Consider the following 20,903-nt stretch of genomic DNA (forward strand, 5'->3'; position numbering starts at 1 on the left):
AAACCCTGCCGGGGGTACACACTCCAGGTTCTGGAATGCGGGAGTGCAAAGGCTTACGTGCTCGTTCGCCGTAGAAGGGCGAGGGCGGGGGACCTAGGACGGGTGGCCGACAACACCCGCAGCTCCCAGTGGGCTGCCCGCACGGCCTCCGCCCCGGGCCTGAAGCTTTGCTCTTCCTTAGAGGCCGCTGCTCTGGGAGGGGGGCCTGGCCTTGAGCGCCGTTCAAGCTTGGAGAGCTACGCTGGCCTCTCTCTCTTACTCTTCAGCATTTAAAATCCTCGGCAGCCCTCCGGCGCCTTCTCTCCCACTTCGCCATGGGGCTTCTCTGCCCCATCCTGCAAGTGTCGTGCCCTGTCTTCCCGATCAGCCCAGGGGCCTGATTTAGGGGGAGGTACCCGTTCACAGCCTCCTCATGCTGCTGTCCTCGGGCCGAGGCCTTGAGCACCATGGGGATGTGAGGGTGACCTAGGGCGCTGCTCCCTCGGCGAGAAGACCGCCTCGGGGCAGCCCAGAGCAAGGGCAGCCGGGGCCTCGGCAGGTGGTGACCGCGTGCTGAGGGGGGCTGCTACACACAGCGTGGTGTCCCCCAGTCCGAACCCCTGGGCCTCATGGTAGGACCATATTTGGGGACAGAGTCTTTCAGAAGATCCTCTGGTTAAAATGAGGTCATGAGGGTGGGTCCTTATCCACGATGACTGGTGATTTTATAAGAAGAGGGAACTTGGACACAGACATCTGCACACAGGAAGGAAGACCACGTGAGGACACGGGGAACCCAGCCATCCACAAGCCAAGGAGAGGCGCCTCAGGAGAAATCAACCCTGCCCACACATACCCTCCTCTCAGACTTGGGCCTCCAGAACTGTGACATGATCCGTTTCTGTTGTTTGAGTCCTGAGCCTGCAACACGGTGTCAGCCTGAGCAGACTGCTGCAGAGCTACCCAGGGCTCAGGTGCAAAGAAGTCAGGTGGGGACAGTCCCCGGGGTTGCAGCAGTGAAGGAGAGCTTTGTGGAAAAGGGGCTTGCGTGGCTCTTGAAGGACCGGTACAGTTTGGGTGAGTCCATAGATGTGGCCTACTCGGCTCAGGATTCCCTGGACTTAGGGAAACATGTGGGAAGAGAGGTCTGCAAGGAGCGTCAGATGCAGTGAGACTGGGTGAGGCTACAAAGAGTGGGGCCCACGAGACCGCTGGGGGCTGTCGGCCAGAGCCAGGCAAGCGACAGGTCTATAAATGAGCCTTGAAGTCTTGGCTGAAAAAGCCCTTGGCTTTTCGAATGATCAATCAATAGCCATCATTCATAAGGTGCCTTGTGTCATGCAGAGTTGGTGTCTTTTCACTCTGTGAGGGCTCATCACTTTTACCGCCATTTTATATCCAAGGAGCCCAGGCTCTAAGAATCTAAGTGCTTGGGGCCCCCTGGGTGGCTCAGTGGTTGAGTGTCTGCCTTGGGCTCAGTTTGTGACCCCGGGGTCCTGGGATTGAGTCCCGCACTGGGCTCCCCGCAGGAAGCCTGCTTCTCCCTCTACCGATGTCTCTCATGAATAAATAAATAAAATCTTAAAAAAAGCCAAAACAGAACTTAAGTGCTTTCCCAAAGAATCACACAAGCAGCAGGTCACAAAGTTGGGGTTGGGAGTGAAACCCGTTTTCTGTCCCCACCCGAGCTCCCTGTGCTCCAGCCGACCGCAGAGGTGAGCTGAAGCCCACTGCCACCCGGGGCCGGGTCACCAGTGGGCAGCTCGGAACAGGCAGCCCAGCTGGGCGAGCCATCCAATGGGTAGCCTAGCGAGGGCGGGGCGGGGGAGGTCTGAGGGCTGAGCGTCAGGGAACGTTCATCAGGGGACGTGAAATTTCCTCGGTCTGTTCGTGCGTGTTCTCGCTAGGCGTGAGAAGGAAGAGGGCCATAGGACTGGCGGCAATGCAGACTTGCAGCCGGATCGCTTCAACGAAGCTGTGAGTTCTTTCACAGCGAAGGCACAGGTGGGGTTCGGATCTGTGAGCATCACGCCGACATCCAGATCCCTGGAAAGCCGTCTGATGCAAAGCTGACATATGAGTTTAGACATATCTGTGTTGACAAAACTTGGCTCTAAGAGGCTCAGGATGAGGTTCTTAACCCAAGCGGCCCTGAAATAGAAATCAGCACATCCACCAACCAGGCGAGAGGAAAACCAACCCACTCGCCCTGTACCTCATTCTCACCAATGCCAAACTGACATTTCACATTTCCTTTCCTTCCGAGTTCAGGCAACGAGCCCCCATGGCGTCAGCAGCACCTGTGACTTTCATGTCACATTACTGTCACCGCAGGTATGGTAAGATACTATTCCATTCATTCCTACCTCAAAGCAACGGTGGCCATTAGACCTATCATGAAATCTTGCCATCAGATTTCTAAAGAAATAACTGTATCATAATTTTAGATGATATTTTGATAACTGAATCTACTTATGGCAAGGAAACCCATAATATGAGTAAACAAAAACAAAATTGGGAAAAATGCAAAGGAGCAAATTCGAAAGGGTTTGGAGCATGATGGAACAGATGCACAGACATGCAGACTCTTGGGTCTCCCATTGGGGGGCCCGGGGTCCCCCTGCTGGGACTCCCTGAAATCTAGCCTCAGCCTGAACCACAGTGAAGGGAATGATAAGCATGGATGCTGAGCTGCTGTCAGAGATGGGACATCTCAGTGGCAAATGCTGCAGAAGTTGAAGACACCGCAGCCTGCCTGGTGTCCTGGGTTTGCTCCGCACAAGGATGCTGCTGCGTCTAACAGGACAGAGCATTCAGGAAGGAACAGGAGTGGCTCTGAATACATCAAGAGCCAGCTTCCCAGCCCATGTGCTGCTAACGCCCCCACCTTCCTGCAGGTGTCGCTCGGGCAGCCGAGTCCGCACCTGTCCCACTCTCAAGCATGGGGGCCTGGGGTAAAAGCCGGAACCGTTGTCCACAGCAACAGCTTCTGACCTTGAGAAATTCAGGCAACTGGCAGTTGTTTGCTGGACTTGTGGGCTGTTTCACACTCAGCTCTTGAGAACACAGCACATGTGCTTATAAAAGGGCTGCTGGGTCACTTCTAGATGGAGTACCCTTGGAAAGCAATTCCCCAGAGTTCATCTGGGGAGGGGCAGAAGAAAAATGGTAAGAATTTATACAACCGTCAGGAAGTAAATGGGTTAATGAAGGTTTCTAGGGAAATAGGGCATGTCGAGGAGCTGGGCAGGCTGCAGTATGAAGGAAGCTCTCCCGCCCTGCCCATCATCCCAGCCCCCTGGCCATGAAAACTCACTGTGGAATTTTAACAGGGAGGCTGCACTGAGGTATTTATCACTTCACATGTCAGTTTGTCACATGTAACAATTACTGTGATGATCTCAAATTGGACCTGACATGAATCCTCTTGATGATACAGCATGCCTGTATTCAGCAAGATGAATACTGTTTCTAATTTCTCCAGCAGAGGATGCAAGGATCGACCAGGGTCGCTCTCAGTAATTTCCATACCACTTGACTCAGCGCCCACCCCGCAGTGACTGTGCCCCTCTGGCTGACAGCCGTGGCCAATTTTAGGAAGCGTGGTGTCCCCCGGTGCTTACTGGTCGTTCACAGTTTTCAGAGACAACAGGAGTTGGGAAGCAGGAGAAATTCAGGGCCATAAATGGAGAGTTGGGGAAAACAGGCTTGAATAAGCTCTGGAATCATGTCAATTGGGAAATAAAATCTAATTAAGAGAAATTGTGATTTATGAGGAACTTTTCAGGAACACATCAATTGTGCCCAGTAAACTCTGAAGTCCGTACATCCCTGGCTAGCAAGAAGAAATTTTTTCTCCTCCATCCCTCCCACAAGCAGCTCAGTCAACCTGATCCCTGCTGTGGCAGCGTGTGTGTGTGTGTGTGGGGGGGGGCAGCTGCTGTCTGCCACACCCCACCAGGCCCAGGTGCCATGGGGACACACCACTGACTCTAAGGAGACCCATTGGGAAGATGTCAACGTCTACTGGATGAGGCTTGGCCCCTGACAGTAGTACTCTGCTTACAGCCATCACCCAACAGCTAATGCTGATGGCGACTTTTACAATTACCACTCCCCACTACCCTTTAGATTGTGGTTAGGAAGGAGCCCACAGAACCGAGTATTCCATCACAGAAGCTGCATGGCAAGACATTCAGTGATCAATGTACCAAAAAATCCTCTTTACACATCTTTATGCTTCTGGCCATTGGGGCTGCAAAGTCCTGGCCGTTAGAAGGCATGGCCATCCTTCAGAGACATGTCCCTTGATAAAACATCAATGCCAAAGAAACAGACAGATACACCACACATACCTGCGGCCTTGCCAGCCTCTGTCGCCATGGTCCCCTCGAAAGAGTAAGCAGTTTACAAGAGAAAGAAAGCTAGACATTCAGTCATTTGAAAACAGCAATTATGGTCACAAACTCTTAAGCTGAGAGGAGAGGGGAGATACAGAATTAATAGCCCATTAGATTAAAACAGAAGACAAAAATGTTAGAAACCATGGAAAAGAATTCAATCGCCCTTCTACACATGCATGTATCTCGTCTCCTAAAGATTCGATTTGGGTTGCAAAGCTCGCTCAGCTAGCTGTGGTGTAGCTGGCCTAGCCCAGGGCTCCTAACTGGGTCCTCCTCGGCACCCTAGCGTTTTGTAAGAACAGCTCAGTGGCCACAGAACGTTGGAGATGATGCTCGGCTCCTCTGGGTTGTCCTCACGCGAGGACTCTTGGGAAGAACTAACAATGACGAATGGAGGTACATATAGGAATAATCATTAAGAATACCCAGGCGAGAAATAAAACAAAGCAGTTCTTGAACAGTTTTAGTAAAGAAAAAGACAGCATGGTACAGTCCCTAATTAACACATAGCACTTCACAAGGAGAGATTATATGGCAGGCTCTGGGCCAGATACTAAAGCTAAAGAATAAATGTGTGAAACCAAGCTCCTGCCTCATTAAAAATCTTGGTCTGAGTTGGCTATATGTTTTATTATATGCCATTATCTTCATCCTCATTATACTGTGACACCTTCAGTGTCAGTCGCCACAGCTCCCAAGGATATATGAAAAGGAGACTCATCCCTCTTGCTCTGCATGTTAGTCGGGACTGTGTGTTATCTCAGATGAGTGCATTTTCACAGTGTTCATTTAGAAGATTATTGAAACAAATACTGAAATACAAATGATGCATTGTTTGGGTGCAGAAAACAACCATAGAGCACAAAAGAAAACCCAAGAGATTTGTTTGATGAACTGTAGCACTCAGGCAGTCCATTTCCTTGTGTTGCCCTAAAAATGTCATACAATAATTCCTAGTAAAAACTTTAAAAAGATTTACAGGTACAGCACCTTTAATCTTATTTTAGTCTGAAATGACTCATTACCTACCCAGGATCTACTCTACCCCCAGTGGAATGCAGATGGCCTCATTGAGGACCCATTCTCCCCCCGCCATTCCTCGAGGACTGACTTTTGCTTTCTCATCTCCTCCAGAGTCCAGTGAAGTCCCAGCCACGTCATAGAAACTTCATAAATGCATAACTGTTATTAATTCACATGTGCTTTTTGTTATTTTCAAAGCCTATAGAAATTCATTTTTCCTCATTCTGTCCTATTAGAGAAATATTTATCTACATAAATATCATGCTACAGATGAAGAGGCAGGCCCCGAAGGTTAGTGTCATACCTGGGACCACCCAGGAGCCACAGGCCAGGACTCAGGAAGCCCTGGTTCCATCCCCAGCATGAGACGTTTCCAGGCAAAGCTGCTTCATGCCCAGACCATGGAAGTCTGAACCTAAGAACTCCATGTCCCTAAACTGCTTGGTTTCATAGTCATAAATATGGCCTAGGGTTAAAAAAGAAAGCTATGAAGACCAACAGATAAACCATCAGATAAAAAGCCCAGTCTGAGTTGGATCAAACTCAAGCTTCAAGTGGAAACATTTCTCTTTCTGTTCTGTTGTCCTGTAAGCGATGTCGGCTCAGTGACTCAGAGGGAGGAGCCCCTGTGCTTGCCCCCAGGCTTGGGTTTCTGATACCTCCCATCCAGGGACCACAGATGTACTGGCACAGTCTTGAATTCTGAATGCCCAGAAGATGCTGCAGGGGCAATGGAGACTTGCTGCCCTGGGCCTCCTTCCCCCTCGTCTCTCGGCTTCAGGCTACCCCCGATCCAACAGAGGCAACACAGGCATTTCTTATGGAAATCCACCTCACAGGCTTAGCCTGGCCAGAGCTGGAAAGGGTGTGCATTCGTTTCTATCAATAATCATATTTGGGACCTCTGGAAAAATAGAAACAGACTCTTTCATTCTTCAGCAGTATTTGTTTTCAGCCCATGTGGCACCACCCTTCCCATTAAAGACTTTTTATTTTGTTTTTCCACTTAAAGTCAGAGTGAACCTATCTGTGAGTCATCAGTTTTACGTTGATACCAACTTCCTCTTATTTGTACTTTCTGGTCTGATTTCCTGTCTTTGCTGACCTTAGGAATCTCCAATCTATGGCTTCTGAAATCAAGAAGGACCCAGTCTTCATCCTCTGTGCTTCCCCCACACTGGGCTGGGAGGTTCCAAGGTGGATGGCTCCTGACACAGAGATCTCAGCACCTGCTGGAGCAGCAGCCACCATGATGCAGGCCGAGGGTGTGGGGGACGCCCTCAAGGGAGCTGGGGCCACTCCAGCACCGAACTTGTATGAGTGCAAAGCTTGAGTTGACAATTGGGGTAGAAAAAAAAAATGACAGAAACTCTTCCATCTTAAAGGAGCTTGGATGGAAACCAGTATCTAGCAATATGGTCTTTAGTGCTACAAATACATCTCTGAACTTTAAAATCCAAAGTAAAATTTTAGGATTTCTTTTCAATAATTTCTCCCAAACTTTTTGGAAAAAGAAGGCTGGTTGCCAGAATATAAGCAGTGGGCAGCAGAGTGGCAAGTCTTTGGAATCAGAGATCTGGATTCAAATCATCCTTGTCTCAGTTCCTCTTAGAATAATCTCAGGCATGTCATCAGTCTTTCTCAGCAAATCTCCTCATCCATAAAATGAGGGGCCACTGTCTCCCTTTGTAGGCGGTGAGGACAAAGTAAAAGTAAGTATATATGGCGCCTGGTCTCACAGAGGCTTGTATTTGTTGTGATTTGGCTGTTAGACTTTATGAATAATGCTGAAGTGCTTGTTTGGTAGTGGGGGCCATCTTCTGAATTTCTTATTTCCCAAGGCCCAATTAGGATGAGACAGACCATAAACTCAACGGGCGGAATGACAGACACTTTCCAAATGGATTAAAGTCCCATAAAAAAGTCCTATAGGTAGTTCTCCCTTATACTGCCTCCCTTCTTCTCTCTAGGGTACTTATAAATACAGTGGTCAATTAGGAAGCTATAATTATTTATAGATAGCTAAAGGGTAAATTACTCATATAACATTTTATAGAGTGTTTACACATTTCTGAAAAGCATATAGACTTTATTAGCATTACAGAGCCAGGGATGGAGTCTCATGACTCAAAGTGTGATAAGAACAAGCAGCACCACATTCTCTGGGAGCCTGTGAGAAATGGAATCTCAAACCCCACCCCAGACGTGCTGATGCAGAGTCTGCCTTCCCAGGTGATTTGCAAGCACACTGGGAATTTGGGAGGCTCTGCTCACTCCTTGGTCACTCAGGCTATGGGACGGGAAAGGTGTTGGCTGGGGACTTAGGAGACCAGGATTCTGCTGATTGCTACTCAGCCTCTGCCACTGCTGCTTAGCTGAGCACCACTGGGCAATCACATCACTTTACATGCTTCTTCCTTCCATCCCCCTGATAAATCAGGAATTGTGAAGGGTGAGAGGTTTTATCTTACCTGTCAGTTAATCAGTTAGCCTGCCACAGTGTGTGTGTGTATGTGTGTGTGTGAGCACACATGCACGTGCAGGTATGCGCATGCACACACATGCATAAGACACAGACCTCTGGGACAATTTTACACCTAACAAAATGCTCAATGATGAAAGATTCAAAGCTTTCTCGTTAAGATCAGAAGCAAGACAAGGATGCCCACTCTCAAAACGCCTATTCAACAGTACTGGAAGTCCTAGCCAGAGCAATTAGTCATGAAACAGAAATAACAGGCATATAAGCCACAAAGGAAGAAGTAAAACTATTTATAGATAATATGATTGTAGGAAATCCTAGAGGCTCCACCAAAAACTATTAGAACTAATAAACAAATTCAGTAAAATTGCAGGATAGAAAATCAGTACATAGACATCGATTACCTCTCTAGATACGAACAATCTAGCTGAAAAAGAAATTTAAAAAAAATCCCATTTCCAATAGTATCAAAAATAATACAATACTTAGGGATAAATTTAACCAAGGAGTTAAAAGATCTATACATTGAAAAATATAAAAAGTTGATGAAAGAAATTAAAGAAGATGCAAATAAATGGAAAGATAGTCTGTGTTCATGGATTAGAAGAATTAATACTGTTAAAATGTCCAAATGACTCAGAGCAGTCCACAGATTCAATGCCATCCTTATCAAAATTCCAATGACATTTTTCACAGAAATAGAAAAATAATCCTAAATTTAGTATGGACCCACAAAGACCCCCAATAGCCAAAGTAATCCCAAGAAAGAAGAACAAAGCTGGAGACATCATTTCTGATCAAGGGATGATCAGTGAAATCAGATCAAGTCTGACACACTTCCTGATTTCAAACTATATTACAAGCTGCTGTAATCAAAACAGTATGGCACTGACATAAAAACATTACATAGACCAATGCGACGGAATAGGAGTCCAGAAATCTCTCCCTCCCACACACTTAAAATGCTGGGGGAATAATTTAGACTTATCCCAAGGGATGGGCAAAAAAGACAATGAAAAGCTTTGGTGAACTAATGCTCTATTTGTTTTGTCTTATTTTTCAGAGCTTCGGGGGAAATGAGATACAAAGGGATGATGTACAGAGTGGTAGATTTTGGGGTGAAGAAATTAAAATAGTGATACTGATGTATAATCTTAGGAATGTTCTTTTAGAACATTCTAGGAATGTTCTAGGAATGTTTTTTAGAAACCTGACCTGTCAGCTAAGTCCAGGTGAATGGGTATCATCACCACAGTCCTAGGTTCAAGTTAGTGGAAATTCAGGAGGAACACATCTTGCCCAAAGACAGGAGTTTGGGGCATGGTCCATAGCACTGGACAAGTGCACCACAGCACGCCTTGAAGCCAGCTTGGACAGATGCACCTCTATACGGAGCCCTTACACCAAAGTGAGTGAAGAGAGGGAAATGATGCAGAGATGAAGAGGCAGGATGTGTGTGTGTGTGTGTGTGTGTGTGTGTGTGTGTGTGTGTGTGTGGAGAGCCAGCCCAGCCCTCCTTCCAGCATCAGTAATATCATCGCTTCCTTTACTTTTTTCCAAAATGCTCATTTACACCACTCCCCCGACTCAGATTCCCCACATTTCTGCCTATCACATTTCTGTATGTGCTTCTAGGCTCAAAGCATAGCAACTCTTCCATGTGAACTGAACAGTATGTTAATTAACAACATTCATGTTGTTAATTGTCCTAGTTTTTCTGTCAACCTGCAGAACTTATCCAACATTGCAGGAGAGCAACCATCCTTTCCCTGCATAGGCGGTAGGTTTCAAAGCTCAGAACCATTTCATCAAGTCTACTTCCTACTGAATCCATGTGTGTTGAAGGCTAACCTCTGCTGCAGAGGTCAAACTATTTTGGAGGAAGGGATTTTGTTAAATAAATGGAATGAATTAGTACTTCTAGAACCAAACTTAAACTTTATACTCAACTGCCATCTTGGAAAGTAGGCACCCACATCAGAAAGTTCATATTTCTACTCTCTCATCTTAGCTGTCCTTCCTTTCATTTTCCACCTCCCACAACAGCCTCCCAAAAAGAAAACAGCAATTACTTCTCTAAATTTAGTTAGACTGTCCGGAGATGCTCTAGGTCCCATTGTCATCACACTCAGAAAACCTGTAAGGGCACCTGGGCACCTGGCACACAGTAGCACAGATATCGAGTGAATAAATGAATGGTCCCCCACAGGAAAGTGGACTACTTGCATGGGTATGCACTGGGAAATAAATCATGGCCACCGTTTTCAGAAATCAGTGGGGCACAAAAACTCTGTCTCATAAAAATCTACAAGAAGAATGGGGGACAGTGAAATTCCAGGAACTTAACCAATGACCTTTGGTTAGCTCTGATGGTGCCTACAGGGATAACCTTTAAGATTTGGTCTTACAAACGCCTCAGGCTTTATTTTCAGTGTGTATGGCCACTACTTGTGCCAACTTCCAAGTTCAAAGACAAGCTCTGGGGACTGAGTGTGGCTTTAAGAGGGGGTTCTACTGACAGCCCTTGGACTGGCCAAGTGCTAGTCCTCACTTGGACCCTGGGCCTAGGCTCTGACCTCCACCAGCCTTGTTGGCCTACGACCCTGCCACCTATGCTGTGGTCTCTGAAACTTCTCCAGGCTCTAGGCTGAGGTCAGAACCTCAGCCTCTGCTGGCCTCCCTTGACTTCCTGCCTCTTCTCTGTAGACCTGGGGCACTTGCTTGTCCTGCGGCTCTGGGGGACTTCCTGGACTGGCCTCTGCCTGGCCCACGTGACCTAGGGTACTTGTCTTCTCAAAATCCACACTGCCACAAACTCTCCATCTTGAGACCATCTCAGCAATGAGTTAGGGAGAGGAGTGTGACCCAGTTCTGGTCAATGAGTTTGTTAGAGGCCTTCAGGCAAAGCTCTTCTTGCTCCTAAAAAGAGACTTCTATCAGGTCATGTCCAGCTCTAAATCTGATGATTCTATGAGAATTTCTTAGTTATAACCATCTTCTTAGTTATTTCTTAGTTATAACCATCCCCAATGCCTCTAGTCCACATTCATTTTATATTAATGCCTGCAGCCCTGCCTTCGAGATTGTACACAGCCCAAAACCAAAGTAAATATCCTGCCTAGAGAGAGCTAAGGGGCCAACAGAAGATGCCTGTAAGAATAAAGAACTTTATTCCTCCACACTAACCTTACTCATTGACCTCTTTCTCTAGTTGGGAAATAAGAAGTAGTCGAGTTAATAAAGTTAATTAATTATTTTGCTTTTCAAGAATCAGTCTAAGCTGTTTGTTACTGATTCACCAAAGTATTTTCTGAGTGCTATGGATTTGAGACAGTTGAAGTCAACAGAGTTTATTTAAGTAGAATGTTTAAAAATTTTAGGCATGATAATTGTAATGTAATAAAATCAATAAAGTGCTCTTGTTTTTATGTAGTTATTCTTATATGTAGCATTATTCCATGAAGTTATTATTACATATTTCATTCTATAAAATCCAAGCACTGGAGAGTTGATTTAAATTCAGTTCGTATGTTTATGTAATAAGAAAACACTCCTGATAAATAGTTCAACCCTTTGAGTAACACCATAAAAACAAAAGAGTCATCCGTTCCACGAGGCTGATTCCACTGCAGATGCACACAGCAGTGTCTGGAGGGGAAAATTGATAGCTCCATTTCCTTGCTTCCTTCCTTCCATCTGATAAAAAGAGCTCTCCCAGCATGGAGGGGAGCGTGACAGTCTTATAAGGAGACTGGAGGCCTGTGGAGGGAGAGGGAGCCGGAACGGGGTGCTCACAAGCTAATCCATCACACCTGGTTTCTGCATCCGTTAGAGAGCCAGACGCTGTGCAAGCACTGCCTACAAGCCAATGACCAGCAGCACCAGGCCGGCACTGGAGGAAAGCGGGCCTTCAGCACTTTCCTTCTCAGCCCCAAACTGAAGGGGTGCAGCCAAGCTCCCGTGACATATGGGTGCCCATATGCTCCATCTCTCGGCGGAGCAGCGAGCCTTTGATTCACTACCCAACAGACTCAAGTGTTCCGCTGGTGCCTATCTACGTGAAAAGAGGACTCAGAGACTGAGTTCCTGGCGATGCTAATGCCCGTGAGTTCTAGGACACAGTCTGGGTCACATACATCACGCTCTGCGTTTGTCGGGCGATTCTGGGAAAAGCTTCTTAATGTCCATAGCTGCCTTCCTATCAATCTCCCTAACATACACAAAGCCACAGGTTTTGGAGGAAATGTTTAATTTATACTAGACATAAAAGGAAAACTGGTACTGGAGCCACCCCTCATAACTAGTGACAAAGGCCGTGCTTGGTGCTTAATGGGGCCTCTGTGTTATCAGGAAAATGAGACAAACATGCACATCTATTTATGTTTACTTTTTTCTGGAAAAAAACCCAAATGAAATGAATTAAGCTCTGCCACTCTTTACTACGTGGCTGTTCCGCTTGTCTGCAAGCAGATCGTGTGTCACGGGGCCTCGTGGTCCTCAGGGCTCCAGGGAAAGGAGCAGGTTCACCTCCAATGTGCCCTGAGCCTCTTCAGCTGCTTCTGGTGTCTTCCAATATACGTGACACCAGTTAACGGGGGTAACGAATTCAATTCTCTAGTCTCATCCTTGATATATCCACGCACCCAGAACTGTGCTCAAATGTATTAGGAATGCATTTAACTAACTTTTATGAAATGGACTTAATATGACGGTTTAAAAAGATCCCCGCGGAAGAACTCCAGAGGCTGAAGCTCCTACCCACACAAGCCCAAGTGAACAGCAATCACAGAGAAGAGCTCACACCTCTCCTCCAAGTGTGTCTTGTGAGCCACATTACAAACACCAACCACCTAATCAGATGTGACAAGATGCTGCCCTCCCCCACAAAACCCGAAATCACCAAGATGGCCATTAGAAATTTAGATTTACATCCTGAATCATTAATGAGAAAGCTCATGTCAAGGGTATTTGGACCTTGAGATATTAGCTAATGCTAACACAAAGTCACAATGATGAGCGAGACACTGGAAATACTGCTTATCTTATCTTTATCTAATACATGAATATCCACTTTGGATCCAGTTTAGAGCTTATATAACAGTAACATAGTACCCCTGTAGAATTTAAAAATGAATATACACCTACAGGGGATGCAGGTACAAAACAGTTTTTAAACTGATGGTTTGTGTGATCAAAGTTTGTGGCCCGCATCCCTGGTACAGAGCATCTACCCAGGTGGGCAGGCATATTGCTGCAGTGCTCAACTTGAGCAACGGTGCATGCTGACCCGGAAGCTGGGGAAGGCTACATGAAGATCACAGTCATGCTGTCAGGAGCTAAGGACCTACCAGGTGCTGGGAGAAAGGTCTGGAATACATCCTTCCCTAGAGCTTCAGAGGGGGCATGCCCCTGCTGACACTTGCATCTCCAACCTCTGGCCTCTTCAATGGTGAGAGAATGTTCCTGTTGTTTAAAGCACTCAGTTTGTGGAACGTAGCTGTGGCAGTCCTAAGAAGCGAACACCTGCTTCTTATGGGCGGCGGCCGACCCACACAGGTCCTGTCTGCTCCAACCTGGGGGTTGTGAGAGTGGGCTCATCAGAGTCTTCCGGAGGGAGGGAAGAGGGCTGCCATCAGGACAGCAGTGGACTCTGTGAACGCAGACAGACCCTGCCCCGCCAACAGCCTCTCATGGATGCCACCTTACATGCTACCAGCTGACTCGGTGAACCATGCAGGGATGTGGGGACCTGCGCCCGTGCTGTTAGCTTTCTGCTGCCCAAGCTGCCATGGGCAGAACGATTACTGTCATCATTTCCTTGCTGGTATACAGACCGTTCATCAGTGCCCCGTGCTGCCGACAGAACGAGAACATCAATCTACAAGTCTCATGTGGGCAAACCTGACAGTGAGAGATGACCAACGGTACCTAGAGTCTCCCCCATTTTCCTTACCAAGGTGGCAGGGCTATTCACTGTGACATTGTGCCTCTCAGGCTTTCTATTCTAGGCTCTCATGGTGCCTTCAGGACTGCTTCTCCCTGAAGGAGGCATCTCAGGCCATAAGCAGGTGACAACCACTTAGCCCCGTCCCATGAATATTCCATGTCATTTCATGTCCCACCACATCAACACTTTGCCTTTGGCTCAAGACAGGGGTCTGTGGCTGCTGCATCCCAGCTCCCGAGCCAGCTGTGGCTGCCCGTCATGACCCCCACCCAGCAACATGGAGCACCTGCAACAGAACAGGCATCTGTATAGCTGGTGGGTACTCAGCACCCCAGCCCCACATATCTCAGGGAAAAAGATACATCTCTTCTAAAAGGCAGCTGGCAACTAGTCTGGATAGAAAAGATGTTATTGGAAAGTGAGGATGATGTTGAAATTGGTTCATCACACGGTGAAACTAAAGTTCAAGTGTACAGATAATGGCTTAGAAAAAAATTCCCAGGTACGTAGGATGTGCCATCTCTTAACTTCAGAGTTTTAAATTTTTATTTCTTAAAAATTCACTTCAAATGAGAGACCCATTAAAATGGCCACAGATTGCCATCTGGCATCTGTTAGGGACTGAATTGCTTTATCCCAAAAAGGATAAGTAAAATCCTAACCCCCTTGGTATGTCACAATTGACCTTTCTACAAAATAGGGTCTTTATAGAAGTAATTGAGTTAAAATGAAGCCATTAGGATGGGCCCTTTATCAATGACAGACATCAGGAATCTTGGACACAGAGATGGACACACACAGGGGGAAGATGACGAACAGACACAGGGAAAGCACCATCGAGGTAGGGCACCTACTAGCCAAGGAATGCCTAAGATCGCCAGCAAACTACCAGAAGCCAGGATGGAGCATGGAACATAATCTTCCTTCACAGTTTCAGAGGGAACCAACCTTGGTGATACTTGATCTTGGACTTCCAACCTCCAGAATTGTGAGGTGCTACATTTGAGTTATTCGAGCCACTCAGTTTGTGGTATTTGTTACAGCGGCCCTGTAGTTACATGGCATCCTTACAGTAGTAGCTGTTTTAGGCAAGGGTTATTGGTGAATGCTAACAGTGGCAGGTGGAATCCTGATGAGAAACAGGGACCCACTGCACTCCCGTGGTGGCCCACAGACATGGACAGAGCAGTGAAAAATTGGTCACCAATGTGCAGGTTCCCATATGAAGTTGATCTGCTTTCTTATTTCAACTTTTATACTGCAAACAAGTGTCCTTTTCATGGAGGACATGTTTTGTAATTGATACATTCACTGGTGGAGATGCTTGGAGACAATGCAAATGCTTTGTTTCTCCTAGACTCACTCACTGTTTATGGTATCCATCAGTGGATCTTGTCTGTAACAGTTACTGAGCTGTTTGCCAATTGGTGATATTCTGTTTCTCTCTCTCTCTTTTAAGATTTTACTTATTTATTTGAGAGACATAGAGAGAGGCAGAGACACAGGCAGAGGGAGAATCAGGCTCCTCACAGGGAGTCCAATGTGGGTCTCGATCCCAGGACCGTGGGATCATGACCTGAGCTGAAGGCAGATGCTCAACCACTGAACCATCCAGGTGCCCCATCTCTCTTTTTTAAAGATTTTACTTGAGAGAGAGAGAGAGAGAGTGAAAAGTAGAATGAGTAGGGGGAGGGGAAAGGGCAAAGGGAGAAGCAGACTTCCTGCTGAGCAGGGAGCCCAACATGGGGCTCGATCACAACTTGAACCGAAGGCCGACCCTAAACCGACTGAGCCACCCGGACACCTCTCTGTTTCCCTCTTTTATACAATTATTAATTAAAATTCTTCTGTAAAGAGCTGTCCCTTCTCCTCATTCATATATCCAATTACTTCTATCAGGATGCACTCATAGATGTTTATTTTATTCTATGGGTTATAATCCAATACTATCCTTTTGTTGCAAATTGCTCCAGCTTTGGCCATTAGGAGCTCCTTCAGGTTGGCTCCTTTGTCGTTCTGACAGGCCCATCCTTTAGAGCACACTTCCTCACGTCTGGCACTCCAAACTTTTCCTGCCCTGCTCTGGAATTTACCACCTCTCCAAGGATCCCTGGTTCCCTCAAGGGGGGAAAAGTGTTTAGAAACAAAGATCTGCACCCCAGGGATGCTCATGGTTACACGGGTGTCAGTCCTCATGGGTGGTCAGGCTCTCTCAGAGAACACAGCAAGGAAGTATAGGTACGTGCGCCAGCCCAACTCATCTGCCTTTATTTCTGTACCTATGTACGCATCTATGTGTACCTACCATCCATCCATCCATCATTTAAAACTGAGTTCATAAAATACCTCCAATTCTTATTCAACACCGCAAAGCTTGTTTCAGCCTTCCTCCTTTCTAGCTGCAACCTCTCTTCTGATAGCGAGAAACTGGGCTCCCATTCCCCACCGCACATTTACATATTTGTTCAATCCTAGTATACACACAAAGCAATCCCAGAATTTCTAACCCAAACCCCTGTAAGAAACACATCTACTAATTGGAGTATAGTGTTTTTGGACAGTTTTGTTTGTGTGTGTTTTTTTGTCTTTAGCCTTGGCATATCCGGTCAATATAGTGTTTTCTGAAGTTACTTGGGTAAGGTGTTTTCTTCCCCGGTCCTTCCAATGGGCTACAGTAATCATTTGTATTATAATTTAGGTGATGGGGAAGGGATGCTGTCTCTGGGATGCAGATGGAGAAGAGGTGGAAGGTGGGGCAGTAAGGCCTTCATCTGTTACTGTTTGGATTCCATTTTGGATCTTTCCCACATGCTGGATAATTTGAATTGGTTGCTTATCTTTTGGCTATGTGAGTTTCTAAGCCAGAGCTGCAAAGACAGCCATGCTCAAGAAAGGTTGCTTGCTCTAAATCCTGGGCCCTCCATCCTTATCTCCCTCTTCCTTCCACTGCTTCCCCACCACTCCCAGCCCACACCCCAACCATTGCATTTCTAGTTTACCCTTCCTGTCACATAGCCTTTTAAATAGGTGGGACCTCAGTGCATTTTCCACACTAACCTGTTTTCTTCATGAATCCTACTGGCTTCCAAAGTCCACTTGTGTTTGCAATTTCTCCCTCACGTAACAAGAGTGAGCACTTCATCTCAATACACTTGACACAAGGCTTTGAGGAAAACCATGGCTTTCCTTAATTGGCTCGGTTCTGAGTTGGCATCTAGTAGCTGAAGCCTATTCCTCTTCTTGGAGATGAAGAGCCACAGGGAACTAGCGCTCAGCTTGACAGGAATTCTTGGGTAATATTTTCAAATTTCTTCTACTTCTTTTTCTTCTTTTAAATATGTAGCAGCTCAAAACAACTGGGCAGCATGGGAAATTATTTGTAAATCTCTGGAAAATTAAGTAGCATAAATATTTGCAAGAAAAAAGTAATTCCAAGTAAAAGTTGTGTTCTTTTGTTTTGTTATATAATAATGCTCCAGTTGTTCATTTTCTCTGTAATCAGTATTTGATTTTCAGATTAATGAGGAAGGAAGCCACTAGAGAGGAGTCAGTAAATGTAAAGACAGTTATAAAAATCTGGGAAGGAAGGCAGAGTTTTGCAAATGCAGATCTAAGGAGGAATTTGGCATCTGAGACTCTTCCCTTATTTTCATATCCAGAGAACTCTTGGATCAAAACATGAAAAATAATAAAACTTTCGGATTAGGGTAATGTGGATGTTGAAGTCACATGCCATGACATTTTCAAGAGAATAATTAAATGTTTGACAGATTCTGCAAATAAACAGGTCTTTTTATATGTAAAGACAGCACAGTCCTCTGAAACCTTATAATATGATAATCATACCATCTATTGACAGCAAAGCTGCATGGGTGGGTTCACAGACTTTAGGAATATGGAAAAGGGCATGGGATATCCATAATCAACAAGTTTATTTGGTAGAGAGACCTGGATTTACATTCTATGCCTGTCAATATATTCTGCGTATTGTGTGTCACTTTGGGGGTTTCTGTAGCATATTAGAGACAAGAGGAGTGTCCAAGTCAAGACAGAATCAGGGCTGAATCCTGGTCTGGCCACCAGCAGGCTACATATCTTTGGGCCAGAAAACCTCCCTAAGCTTTGGTTTCTTCATCTCTATAATGGGCACAGTAACACCAACCTAGAGGTGGTGTGAGCTTTAAACATGATGTGAGTGCCCAGTACAAAACAAGTACTCCATCGGTAAGCACAGTGTCGGGGCTAATAGTGAGGACTCTGGGCTCTGCTGGCATGCTGGCTCTACCACTCATTTGCTATGTGACCTTGGAGAAGTGACTTAACCATTCTGAGCTGTTGAAGAGGGAGCAGTAATCTGGAATGGGGATAATAATCAATAACCAATTCTGAAATAGGGAGGACAATAAATGGAGGTACAAGGATCCAAGGAATTAATATGGACAGAGCTCTGAGCACAGGGCCACATGTACTGCACTCTAGAACATTGGTGAGGGCAATTAGTTAGGATTACTCAGTCAGCCTACCAGAAGGACGAGGGGTAGGAGTAATGTCTTACACAGAGTACCAGGCCTGGTGTAGAGCTTTGGGGGGAGACGTGCTAGCAGTATTTGTCAACAGCTTCAGAGTCTTCAGAGGCCTACCCCATCTGTCAATAGTGTGTCAAGTGGTTTAACCCACAGTGGTCAAGAGCAAAGCTGAAGTCAAGAGGACAGGAGCTAACACACTCATAAGGAACACATTATAGCAATTTGGCTGCAGGGAAAAAAAGAAAACTGTGCTCATGTGTTATACAACCCCTACTCTGCAGTCAGCCTGCTTCAAAATTCTTAGTTCCTCAGAGAACAAATCTTTGAGGTAAGATGCTAAAATCTAGAGTACTAGGGTGCTTGCTCTTTTGTCGCGCAATCATTCATCCTCTGGCATATTTATTTAAATTGCACATCTTCAATAAATGCTGTATTTCACCTCATGAAAAAAAATCAATAGAAAGAAAACGAGTGGGCTGTTTTGTCTTTATTTTTAAACAGGCTAATAAATTATCTGCTCTCACCATACTGACACTGTGTTTCACAGGGAAATAGCTATTTGTACCTTATTCCACTTACACTCACACAGAAGAGTGCTCCCTTACCTCCCTAGGCAAGGCTTTCCCTCTCATCCTCTTTCTCCCTATGGAACAACTGGATCTGAAGATGAGACCTCCCAGGTTCCCCAGTGGAGGGAATGACACAGGTCCACACACTCTTGTATTTAATACTAAGTTCCAGAATTTTCTAAAAACTGTAAGTTTCCTTATAACCTGCATGGAGGCAAAAGTCAACCTGAAGTGACCTAGGCCTGTACATTTAAAGAGCTTACCTTCCTTGGTGTGAAAATCATATACAGATTAGAATATGATGCTCAAGTGCTGTATGGAATGTGTGCTGTTTTATTCTCATAAAACCCCCAAAATGTCTCCATTCTGAAATAAACTGGGCCCCCCAAGGTTTTCAGACACAGGACTGTGGACTTCTAGGAGAGTTATGCTCCAAACACAGCTTTGTGAAAACAACCAGTGAGAAAGGTAATTCTAGAATTTTCTTTAAACTGCTGCCTTCGGGATCCCTGGGTGGCGCAGCGGTTTAGCGCCTGTCCTCGGCCCAGGGCACGATCCTGGAGACCCGGGATTGAATCCCACATCGGGCTCCAGGTGCATGGAGCCTGCTTCTCCTTCTGCCTGTGTCTCTGCCTCTCTCTCTCTCTCTCTCTCTCTGTGACTATCGTAAATAAATAAAAAATTAAAAAAAAAAAAACCTTAAAAAAAAAAACTGCTGCCTTCTTTAAAAAACAAAAAAACAAAAACAGAACTTAGGCTGAACCTCCATATTGCTGATCTCATGATTTTATTTTATTTATTTATATTTATTTATTTATTTATTTATTTATTTATTTATTTATTTATTTTTGATCTCATGATTTTAAATGGGCAATAATCACTCAGAAACTTTGTCCCCAATTTTGTTTGCCTCTCAGGTGATTGCACTGTAACTTATACCCTACAAGGTTCTGCAGAAAAGACTCAGTATGGCACATATGCACGGGGACATGTGGGGTTACCAAGAACACGCACATCCTTTAGGGGGGATGTATGCTCTCGGGAGCTACTCTTTTGGAAGCCTGGCCCTTTGGGACCCTCTTCGACTGGTTTTAAATTCCTGATCCATTAACCTACAAGGTGTATGGCATGAGCAGGTGCAAAGCCTCTAAGGACTCGTTTCCCATGTAAAAATTGAGGAGGATGCCACTTACTACTCAGGACTATTGGGCTGAAACAAAATCATGCACCTTGTCCACAGAAACACAGGCTAGCGATTTCCCACACCCTTCCCACACTGAGCTTCCGCTCTGGTGGAGACCCTCTCTGAGGACGGGGCGTGAGGCTCAGTGTGTACTTTCTTCCATGTGGACAGGCTCAGACAGAGGTGTATGCATTTGTGGCACAGGTTTAAGCATGACAGAGTAGAAGGAAACGGGTTTGTAGGGAGGTTCTGGAGCCCAACCCAACGTGAGAAAATCTGAGGAAAACAGGTAATAAACAGAGCTGGGGACACCGCAGACAGAGGAGCCGTTGGGGACCTGGGGAACTGGGGGCAGAGATGTCATTTAAGGACCCCTAGGCATTCAGAAGGATGGGACCTTGCTGGTTTAGATTTGGCTGCAGAATGGGAAAGTCCAGATGTTCACGGACGGTTTTAAATCATAGTTCACTATCTTGGCTGCACAGATGCCAGGCCCACCCCAGAGATTGATCTAGAATGGCATTTTCGAAGGACTCAAGATGATGTCAGTATGGTCGTGAAAGTCGAGGGCAGTGCACATGGATTGACAGCATCTGGTAAGACCGAGTTGGGACAGGCTAACTCCAGATGTCCCTCCCGTCTGGGGACAGAGCCTCACTGATCACGAGCGGAAAAAAACACCGCGCGGGGCGGCCCCAGGGCGAGGGCTTATCAGGAGTGCAGAGCGGAGAACAAACGTTCATGTTTGACCGAGTAATGGTCGTCTGCCAACCGCGAGAGTTGCCAGCATT

At 46.0% G+C, this 20,903-nt stretch overlaps 1 protein-coding gene and 1 long non-coding RNA gene across 2 annotated transcripts in view; both read right to left on the bottom strand.

Annotated features, from left to right (window-relative positions):
• Positions 1–20,903, bottom strand: part of DAP (death associated protein) — a 66,711-nt gene that overhangs the window by 33,287 nt on the left and 12,521 nt on the right. The window lies entirely within an intron of this gene.
• LOC140598252 (uncharacterized) lies at positions 11,400–20,900 on the bottom strand. Its single transcript, XR_012000486.1, has 2 exons — positions 16,892–20,900; positions 11,400–13,460 (listed from the first exon to the last, which is right to left on the bottom strand). It is a non-coding gene; the product is annotated as an uncharacterized lncRNA (long non-coding RNA).

The sequence above is a fragment of the Vulpes vulpes genome, chromosome 3 (genome assembly GCF_048418805.1).
Source record: "Vulpes vulpes isolate BD-2025 chromosome 3, VulVul3, whole genome shotgun sequence".
Lineage (NCBI taxonomy): Eukaryota > Metazoa > Chordata > Mammalia > Carnivora > Canidae > Vulpes > Vulpes vulpes.